This window comes from Octopus sinensis, linkage group LG22, assembly GCF_006345805.1.
Source record: "Octopus sinensis linkage group LG22, ASM634580v1, whole genome shotgun sequence".
NCBI lineage: Eukaryota > Metazoa > Mollusca > Cephalopoda > Octopoda > Octopodidae > Octopus > Octopus sinensis.
The window spans coordinates 16,844,958-16,856,778 of NC_043018.1; the positions used below are offsets into that span (position 1 = coordinate 16,844,958).

At 36.3% G+C, this 11,821-nt stretch overlaps 1 long non-coding RNA gene across 1 annotated transcript in view; it reads right to left on the reverse strand.

Annotated features, from left to right (window-relative positions):
* Window positions 1–3,047: 3,047 nt before the first annotated feature.
* The window catches only part of LOC118767501, a 22,054-nt gene continuing 13,280 nt past the window's right edge, over window positions 3,048–11,821 (reverse strand). The window contains exon 3 of the long non-coding RNA XR_005003423.1: window positions 3,048–3,116. This is a non-coding gene — a long non-coding RNA (uncharacterized LOC118767501). The remainder of the gene's footprint in view (window positions 3,117–11,821) is intronic.

The following is an 11,821-nucleotide window of genomic DNA, read 5'->3' on the forward strand; positions in this document are numbered from 1 at the left end:
CAAGAGGACGTCTCTATTTTCATTCCACGATGATAATATGTTTTACAATGAACTATAACATCCTTCGATATAACAGGTTTTTTTCTCCGGCGAAAATATTCTGGAAGACAAGTATTTTTATGGTTATTAAATTATTAAACTTTAAATATTAAAAATTACACTAGCTCTAGAGATTAACGAATTAATGAATACGTAAGATTGGATTTTCTGGCAAGCAGAGATAAATTTTTCAGTTGCCCGAGTTAAAATTCTGAAGCTATTTCTTAAAATGACAAACCAACAATAGAATCAAAATGGTCACAGTAAAAAGAATGTTTTAAAACAACAATCGCAGAATAATTTCATCTTTATTGCTAACGATGGAAAGATGGTGTATTTTATTTGTCACACAAGCAGTAATTAATTAAAAGCTAGCTAATTAAAGCGTAAACACGAATCTAATCATAAATATTCAATTCCGAATTATCTCATGAAGTAGAAAGAACTAAAATATCTCTTTATCTATAAAGTTGAAGTTGTCTGTGTATGGCAGGTTTGGTAGCCTTCAACTAAAACTATCTCCTCCGAGACCCTGTGGCACAAGTGGACCAAAATTGAGTCTGATAGAAGAAGGTTTTCTCTTCCTTCCGTAGAAGAAAAAATTCAAATCGGACCATATTAACACCAAAAATTATTTACATCAAAAAGGTGCTTTGTTTTCTATGAAAATCCCTATTTTTTTACAATTTATTTGACTGCTGTGTCGCTATTTTTCGGTGTATTTCAACCAGAAAAATGTTCACTTAAAGAGGATAACAAGCTACATAAGGCAAAATTTTTCCTTTTCAAAAATTCCATTTCTAAAGGGTCGAAACAAACCCGAGCAACGCCGGGCAATACTGCTAGTATATGTTACTCGTAAAATTGAAATCAATCAACTAAATATGTTGTTCCGTTGCAAACCAAGTGATTGGACTGTTTAAGCCTCTTATTAAAGCTTAGAAAATTGTTGGAAGAGAGCTTGTTTACATCGTGGAAAATTGTTACAGAAGAATGTTAATGCTGTTATTGCATTTGTCCCTATTGAGAACTCCAATAAGCTGTGGGACTTTTGGTTTCCTCCAGCCACGCTAAAAGTATTTCTGAAATTGGTGCCACTACTGACGTGCTTGCGGCAGATCTCTAAGAAAAGTCGTGAGGGTTTTAGTTTAACATTTGCTGGAAGTAGAGATAAAGAAACTAGTTGCATTTGTTGGCGAGGGTACAAAAGACAGAAGAAGAAATTTCAGACTTGATAAACACCGGTTGTCAAGCGTTGGTAGGAGACAAAACACACACACATACGCGCGCGCATATGTATACACACACACAAACACACACGCACACACACACACACACACACACACACACACACACACACACACTCAAACACACAGACACAAACACACACACACACACATATATATATACACTTGTTTGTTGTTTATACACCTGCCTTCATCTTGTCTTTTTGTAAATTCGAAATATAGGTAAAACTAGATTATTTCATCATGTATATGTAGTACACACCTGCACGCGCGTACACACACACACACACACACAATTCAATGTATGTGCTGCATACACATATTTCTAAACAAATCTTCCGTATTCCATTTTAGGTGTATAAACAACAAAAAATGTATATATATATATGTGTGTGTGTGTGTGTGTGTATATGTGTGTGTGTATGTGTGTATGTGTGTGTGTGTGTATGTATGTGTTTGTGTATGTATGTGTTTGTGTGTGTATGTGTGTGTGTGTGTGTGTGTGTGTGGTGTGTGTGTATTCCATTTTAGTAATGAGGGCCACCAACAGGAAGACACGGCGATGAAGATGGCAACAATAAAAACCACAGCATCACCATTATCACAATCGTCAATGGCATTCCAGTAACCCATCGACATGAATTTATCACGAAGACCAAGTTCCCTAGCAACTTGTAACAGAATCCAATAATTAAAAGCACAGTAACGACAACAACATCAACAAACGATCAAACGTTACAACGAGAAAAAAGACGCTACAATAACAACCACAACAACGACAACCACAGCAGCAGCAGCAGCAGCAGAAACTGCTAAAATAATTTCAGCTGCAAAAAAAAAAAAAAAAAAATGGTGATAACAGAAAGAACCACGACTGAATGTTTCCGATAATCACAAAACTCTTCTCTCCAGTGTCTTTTTTTTACTGACCTAAATTTAATTGTGGAATTTGGGTCAATGGTAGACATAGCAAGATGGACTCTAGTAGATGTAAAAACATGTTGACTATCTGGAAATGTTGGATCAAATGACTTGTCAAAACTTTTGCCGTAATATTCAGATGTACTCAACAATTTAATCTTTGGAAAGTCTTTTGTTTAAAAAAAAAAGGCTATCTTCAGTTTTGTTGTAGCTGTGGAGCGCAAACCAAAGAAATATTAGCTCAGTTAACCCCTCCCATGACAATTAATTTACATTCTATAAACCTACGTCTTCGATGGTTTCTTACTAACGTAAACACACACCTGTTTCGTTGAATTTAGGAGTTTACTGTATAAATTTTCTTGTCAAAACTTTTGCCATAATATTCAGATGTACTGAACAATTTAATCTTTGGAAAGTCTTTTGTTTAAAAAAAAAAGGCTATCCTCAGTTTTGTTGTAGCTGTGGAGAGCAAACCAAAGAAATATTAGCTCAGTTAACCCCTCCCATGACAATTAATTCACATTCTATAAACCTACGTTTTCGATAGCTTCTTACTAACGTAAACACACACCTGTTTCGTTGAATTTAGGAGTTTACTGTATAAATATTCTTGTTGCTGAATAGTTACTCTTTTCTTTTTCCTTAAACTTTTTCCAGAAAAGATTCAGTTTGAGAGGTAATTAATATGTAATTAAAGAGAGGCGGAAAATACCAGAATCTTTATTGAAAACTACAATCGTTTCGACCCATCTAGCATGGAGCCCTCGCGGGTGGCATACTGCAGAACTAGTTAAGGTGTATCCTTCAATGTAGATTTGTCTCCTCGGGTGATTTCAAGAGGGATCGATGCTACATGGGTCGAAACGATTGTGGTGATTAATAAAGATTCTCGTATCTTCCGTCTCTCTCATTAATTACATACTTAACGAACACTGCGCCAATGGGCGTGATTCACTCTCAAACTACCAGGTCTATACCATTCGGTTTATTAACTATTATATATATATATATATTGGCTGTGTGGTAAGTAGCTTGTTTACCAACCACATGGTTCCGGGTTCAGTCCCACTGCGTGGCACCTTGGGCAAATGTCTTCTACTATAGCCTCGGGCCGACCAAAGCCTTGTGAGTGGATTTGGTAGACGGAAACTGAAAGAAGCCCGTCGTATATATGTATATATATTTATATGTGTGTGTGCGTGTATGTTTGTATGTTTGTGTTTGTCCCCCTAGCATTGCCTGACAACCGATGCTGGTGTGTTTATTTCCCCGTCACTTAGCGGTTCGGCAAAAGAGACTGATAGAATAAGTACTGGGCTTACAAAGAATAAGTCCCGGGGTCGAGTTGATCGATTAAAAGAAAGGCGGTGCTCCAACATGGCCGCAGTCAAATGACTGAAACAAGTAAAAGAGTAGAAAAGAGTAATATATATATGTGTGCGTGTGTGTGTGCATGTGGATATACACACACACACATATATATAATATAATATAATTCTGAACTCCAATACAAAATATAATATTTGGTTCCATTAAACCGGCTACACTTAATTTATAGAATGTTTAGGTTTAGTAGAAGTTCAACGGTTAGAAAAGTGCTCTGTGGTATTTGTTCTGGTTCTTTAGATTCTGAGTTCAAATCCCGCACATGTCAACTTTAATAATATAATGAGATTGTTGTATACAGTGCTGAGGTGCTCTACAGCTAAAAAAAATGTGGTTGATGGATTTCAGAAAGCATGGAAGTTTTGAAGGATGAAGTGTCTCGACAGCTAACGACTGATGCGGGTGGTTTATTCCATGCTTCCACAATTCTGAATGTGAAAAAATGTTTCCGAAAGTCATGAGTGCTGTGTTGTTTTTTGATTTTGTAAGCATACCTATTAGTGTTTGACATATGGAATTCAAAAAGGTGCCCAAGGTTGTTGTTGGAAAGATGGTGGATTATCTTGTGGGTGTCTACCAAGTCAGTTGCCAGACGTCTGAGCTTTAACGTATCCATACCCAGGGAAGCAAGACGTTCGGAGTATGGTAGCTGCCTGACGGCGGGTATTCGTTTTGTTGCACGTTTCTGAACAGTTTCCAGGAAACTAATATTCCGCGCAACATAGAAGTTCTATAGTGGTGATGCAATTCTAAGTATGAACGTAACATTGTCACATACAGTTTTAAATAGATAGCCAGAGAGCGGCTGACAAAGGTCTTACTGAGTGATGCTAAGACACCCTCACCCTTCTTGACAATCTTAGAGATGTGGTTTGTCCAACGAAGATCGCTGTTTACAATAATACCCAGATCACGTTCGCTAAAAGATTTCTTAAGATTGGTATTTTTGAGGGGGTATGTAAAAGCTGCTCCCCCACCCACAAAATCATAATGACGCACTTGTCCACAGCTATCTTGAATCATCAGTCAGTTATCCATTGCTGATTTGTGTCCAGACCTGATTGACAGAAAGATCTATAGCGTATAGGATCTGTTCTTTTTATCTCAACGGATAACTTGATGTCATCTGCATATTTCAACACTAACATTGTTCAAGACAGTAACATTCAAGTTGCCACCTATGTCATTAATGTATGCAACAGGCGTCCAAGACCGGATCCCCGTGGTACAGTAGGGGTCCAAGCACGGATCCCCGTGGTACACCAGATGCTGTCCTAGTATTGTAACTACACCTTTTCTTTGCCTTTTATCTCTTCAGGGTTAGTAAAATATGCACCAATTAAGCTTTGGGTATCATCTTCCCAAAATTTCAGGCCTTATCTCTATAACAGAAGCAATTATTGTTGTTATTTTAAACAATGCTAGCAAAATGTGAGAGCCTTGTTGATTTTATACTGTTAATTCCTTTCGATAAATTTATCAATATTTCGACTCATTCTTCTAAAATTTAAACGTTTGCTCACCGACGATGGCATGGCAAGTACGGAAATACTCAAATTCAAGTTTTGAGTACGCAATGGACAATATGTCCTTTCAAAAAGCTCTGCCTTGAAATTCTCAAGCATAGCTAAATCTTTTTCAGTCAATGAAGTTGTAGGCACAGGAGAAAATGTACGTAGATTCACTACTACCCTGTCGCCACACCTGCTAAAAAGGAATGCAACTCGATTGTTGCTGAAGCCAAGCCTAAAGAGACACTTCGGTGAGTTTATACAAAGAGGCAACCACAGTAATCATGACAACAAAAGCAACTGCAAAAAGAAAAAAAGAAAAGAAAGCAAGAGCAGAATCGACCCATCTAAGACAGTCAACACAATCACCACCACCACCATTACTACCAGGAATAATAACAACAATAACAACAATGAGAACAAGAACGATAGAGCGAAAACAATAAGAGCAACTGTAAAATCTAGAAAAGCAACATCAAATCTCCTGTAAGAACGTCCTCAGAATCAGGCTTTTGCTGACGTAATACAAACATGGATTCATTTAGAAGAGAATACGGGGTTTCAGTTTAAAACTCATTGCCTAGCTGGGCCGGACTTAACAAAGCCTTTCCCAAAAATCGACTGAAAAAAAAAATGAAAAGAAGACCTCTCATCTTCCGTATTTGACTCATACGCACGCATGCGCATGTGCACACGCACTGACAAACACAAACACACACACACATACACACGCATACACACGCACACACACAGACACACACAAGCACAAACACACAGACACACACACAAACCAGACTTTACTTTGCCCTTCTGAATCCTTCTCAAATAACGAAGAAAAATATTAGGAAAGTCGGTAGTGACTAGTAGTCACGAGAAATCCCCCAAAACAGAGGGCAAAAGGCCAAAGCCGCACCAAAAAAACAGAACCGGAGACGATGTCACTTAAAAATCAGTTTTACACTCTACTTTTCTTTTTTCTTTCGTTTAACTCGTCTGAAATGGAGATATGACGTCAATTCTAACATTAACCTCTTGTCAACGATTTCAATATTCGGTCATTCGTGTTCTCTTCTTCTTTTCCTGTTTGTAAGAAAATCCCTCTAGCATTCGGCTTCAGCGTTTGGTAGCGGTAGTGAGCCTCCGTTTTTGATCCCCTAGAGGCGAGCAAAATACATTGTGACATTTAAATGCATCCTTTTGCGATCAGCATTCAAATCCTTCGGAGATCGATTGTATATTCCCAGTGAAAAGAAGTACGAATAAAGTAGGGATAAAATAAAGTACGGATGAAATAAAGTACAAGTCAGCCACTAAGGTTGATCGAATTGACTTTACCTTTACTCTTTTACGTTTATACAAAACCAAAATGTTTGAAGAAATTCCAATGTATTTTTGCAGCAATCTTCTGCGTACATATTTGCAGTGATTTTCATATCACTGTGGATATTCCGATATCTGAGCAATAGTCTCACTTGAGCCATCGCACATTCTTCGTTTATTTGAGCAGACATGCTCATATCTGTCATCTTCCTGGTGATTGCAGAATCGTTAGTATGCCGTGCAAAATGCTCAGCGGCACTTGTCTGTCTTTACGTTCTGAGTTCAAATTCCGCCAAGGTTGACTTTACCTTACATCTTTTCGGTGTTGATAAAATAAGTACCAGTCATGTAACCGGGGCAGATGTAATCGATTTCCCCCTTCCCCAAATTCAGGCTTTGCGCCTGTAGAAAGGATTATTTTTTATTATTAGAAAGGATTATTATTATTAGAAAGGATTATTGTTATTATTTGAAAGGATTATTATTATTAGAAAGGATTATTGTTATTATTATTAGAAAGGATTATTATTATTATTAGAAAGGATTATTATTATTAGAAAGGATTATTATTATTATTAGAAAGGATTATTATTATTAGAAAGGATTATTCTTATTATTAGAAAAGATTATTATTATTAGAAAGGATTATTGTTATTATTATTTGAAAGGATTATTATTAGAAAGGATTATTATTATTAGAAAGGATTATTATTATTATTAGAAAGGATTATTGTTATTATTAGAAAGGATTATTATTATTAGAAAGGATTATTGTTATTATTAGAAAAGATTATTATTATTAGAAAGGATTATTATTATTAGAAATTATTATTATTATTAGAAAGGGTTATTGTTATTATTATTTGGCTTGACTCAGGTTCGGTCTTAATCCTGTTAGAATTGATGTCGGTAGTGGGTAGAAACGTTATCTTAGTAGAAACCTGTAACCTTAATTGTCCACAAGCTTTCAGTAGTCTTTCAAGTGCTTAGAACCTTCCTGATAATCCTTGCTGTCCATGAGAGAAACTTTCTGTAGGATCCCTATCGGGCATTCTATTTCAATCTCCTTCAACCATTTGTTTATATCTTTGCTTACTTCTTTCCAGCGCACCAATTATTATAGGCACGACCTTTACAATTTCCACACTCTAAATTCTTCATATTTCAAAATGTTGATCTATCAGTTCAGCTGCTGATAAACACTTTTCTGGTCCCGTTGGAACAATCTGTTGATATTATATTGTTCAATTCTTTAGTCATACCTCTTGATTTTTGTCGACTTCGTTTTCAGTTCTTCAAGGATTACCTCTGTCCCCGCCTTTTTGATCCTATACCTACGTCCGAGTTCCTGATAATTCTCTTTCTTCCTGATTTCTCACTGTTTCTGAAAACACCTGATTTTTACCTTATTATTATTATTATTTTCATCATCATCATCATCATCATCATCATCATCATCACCATTATCATTATCATCATCATCGCCATCATCATCATCATCATCATCATCATCATCATCATCATCATCACCACCATCATCATCATCATCATCATCATCACCATCATCATCATCATCATCATCATCGTCGTCGTCGTCATCATCACCATCATCATCATCATCATTATCATCGTCGTCATCATCACCATCATCATCATCATCATCGTCGTCGTCGTCGTCATCATCACCATCATCATCATCATCATCGTCGTCGTCGTCGTCATCATCATCATCATCATTATCATCGTCGTCGTCATCATCACCATCATCATCATCGTCGTTGTCATCGTCGTCGTCATCGTCGTCGTCGTCATCATCATCATCATCATCATCATCATCATCATCATCATCATCATCAGTATTATTATTATTATCACTCGAGAAACAATGATGATTTTAATGGAAAGATATGTTAAACAGAGAAGTAATTGTTGATGATTAGAGAAGAAAGTGTAAAGAAAAAAGAAAAAAAAAAGAGAGGAAGGAAGAGAGTGGGTGGGAGGGTGAAGCAAAAGTGGAGGACGAGTTGACCTTCACAATGGCTAAAGTCACATACGACAACATCGACAATCTCCTCGAGAAAACAATTAACCGATCAATAACACCAACAACAATGCTGCCAAGACAACAGGTGTCCCTTTGACCTACAAGAAATAGAAGCCAAATCTCAAACAAACTACTGTGTTACTGTAACAAATGGACGCATTTAAAAAAATTTGTTTTTTTTTACTTGTTTCAGTCATTTGACTGCGGCCATGCTGGAGCACCACCTTTTAGTCGAGCAAATCGACCCCGGGGGACTTATTCTTTTGTAAGCCCAGTAATTATTCTATCGGTCTCTTTTTGCCGAACCGCTAGGTGACGGGGACGTAAACACACCAGCATCGGTTGTCAAGCAATGCTAGGGGGACAAACACAGACACACAAACACACACACACACACATACATATATATATATATATACATACATATATACGACAGGCTTCTTTCAGTTTCCGTCTACCAAATCCACTCACAAGGCATTAGCAGAAGACACTTGCCCAAGATGCCACACAGTGGGACTGAACCCGGAACCGTGTGGTTGGTTAGCAAGCTACTTACCACACAGCCACTCCTGCCCCATTGAGGATTGTATTTTTGAAAATGAAATCCAAAAACGATGGGATGGTCGCGGCTGGAAGGTTTTTTATTTGTTTTATTATAGATGTTCTTGTTTATCAGAGAGTTATTGTTAAACAGCGGGAGAACTGGAATTTCAATTATAAACACAACAGGTGATTTGACAAAAGGCAAGTATTAGGTAATGCCATCTTAACAACCGCATTGTATTCCGACAGTAAACAATTGTTTCGAGAATACTAGAGAACGTACACGCTGGGCACAATGGTAGCCATTTACGATTAGAATTAAATACAGACACAAATATAATGCGTTTGTGTGTGTGTGTGTGTGCATGAGTTTGTGTGTGAGCGTGTATGTGTGTGTGTGCGTATAATTTTGTGCGAGGATATGTATATCTACATAAATATATACATGCATATCAGCTAGGGTGACTGTGTGCATATATAATATATATATATATATATATATATATTAATATATATATATATATATATATATATTATATATTATATATTATATATATATATATTATATATATATATATATATATATATATTATATATATATAATATATATATTATATATATATTATATATATATTATACAACATATTATACACATATGTATATTAATTGAAAGGTTAGTGACATTTTCAATGCTGCTCTCAACGGAAGGACAAAGCGTGTTCAGAGGTCGAACATCACTACACTAAACTTAAATTCAGTACACATGGTCCTATGTTTTCCTTAGTACATAGTTTGAAGTCCTGTATATGTGTGTGTTAGCGTATATATTTCTATTCGCACGTACCCTAACACACACAAACACAAATGTATTTATGTCCTGGCCAAACCTTTGCCTTTTTTAGTGTAAGAATCTCTCTCTGTATAGTGTTGAGTCATTCTACGCGGCACATTTTAGCCTTCCTACATAGCACTGGACAGACTAATATCTTGTGATTGGATTAGTCCAGGAAATTTGTGAAGTCCGTCTTCAAGTTTGTGCATACGTGTGCAAGCACAGGCGTGTGTCTATCTATCTATCTATCTATCTATCTATCTATCTATCTATCTATCTATCTATCTATCTATCTATCTATCTATCTATCTATCTATCTATCTATCTATCTCTCTCTCTCTCTATATATATATATATATGGAATATATAAGGATGGAATATATAAGTATTGTAATGGATCGGTACACGCAGCAATGCATTGAAATATTATAAATTCCATCCTACGATTATTATTATTAATGTTGTTGTTATTATTATTATCATTATTATAAAGGCGGCGAGCTAGCAGTATCGTTAGCACGACGTGCGACATTTTGTCTGCCACTACGTTCTGAGTTCAAATTCCGCCGAGGTCGACTTTGCCTCTCGTACCAGCGAGCGAAAGACTCACGTTGATGTAATCGACTAGTCTCCTCCTACTAATTTCAGGCACTGTGCCTGTAGTAGAGAGGATTATTATTATTATTATTATTATTATTATTATCATTATTCAGTAGTTTTATTTTTATAGCGTGCTTTCACTTCACTACCGAGCGCAGCTCTGTGTGCCTTGGGTATGTGCTGTGATTTGTTGTGATGCTCTGATGGTTATTGTATGGAAAGTGTTCTGCGTAGGATGTGTGCAGTGCCTAGTAGTGCAATTTTCTGTATGTTATATGTGTTTGTAAGTCCTGGTGTTTTTGTTATGTATTTGTTATGTATTTATTATTATCATTATTATCGTTATTATTATTATTATTATTATTATCATTATCATTATCATTATTATTATTATTATTATTATTGTATTAAGGCGGTGAGCTGGCAGAATCGTTAGCACGTCGGGCGAAATGCTTAGCGTTATTTCGTTGGTTGCTACGTTCTGAGTTGAAATTCCGCTGAGGTTTATAGATAGATAGTTAATAGTATTAGATCACGAATCCAATGTGTGCAGCCGTTTCAAACTAATCAAATGAGGCCCAACAATCAGACATTTACACATTCAGAAATCTATAGAATGTGTGAATATTTGCTCTTTTTTAGTTTTACACGAAGATTCAGAAAAATAATCAAAGTGTGTAGGTCTTACACAGAAACATGAAAGTGACGTCTACTGGCAAGTAAATCGGAACAACAACAACAATAAAAATGTATAGCTCAGTTCTTGTGGTACTTTGCTTGTTTCTGTACAACTCAACACTGAAGAAGGGTCGTCTAGATTGTAAAGAAAAGGAAAGGGCTAGAGTTTGTTTTGTGGTTACTTATTTTAATGCTCTGACAGAATGAATAAGGGTGAAATAACGAATGAGATGCGAGGTTCTCCATCTTCAGGGCCTGATACATTTATGTGTCTAGAAGGTTACATTCACGATATTCTCGTAGGAGACGGACTCACGTTGTCCCGTACTTTTATGGAACTCGACATCTCATGACTGCGAATCGAACTTCTTAAACAACCGACGATGTTTAATGGGAACTCAAAACGTGCCAGTTCGCACATGACGAGCAAAATACATTGTGACATTTAAATGCGTCCTTTTGCGATCAGCATTCAAATACTTCGGAGGTCGATTGTATAAGAAAAGAAGTACGAATAAAAATACGGATAAAATAAAGTATGGATGAAGTAAAGTACAAGTCAACCACTAAGGTTGATCTAATTGACTTTACCTTTACTCTAAACTGGAAACATTTTGTCTTTATTTGTATCCAATTTGGGGATGGCTCATTTCCAAAATCTTTGTTCGGTTTCAATTAACTTGACACCGTCTGTTGG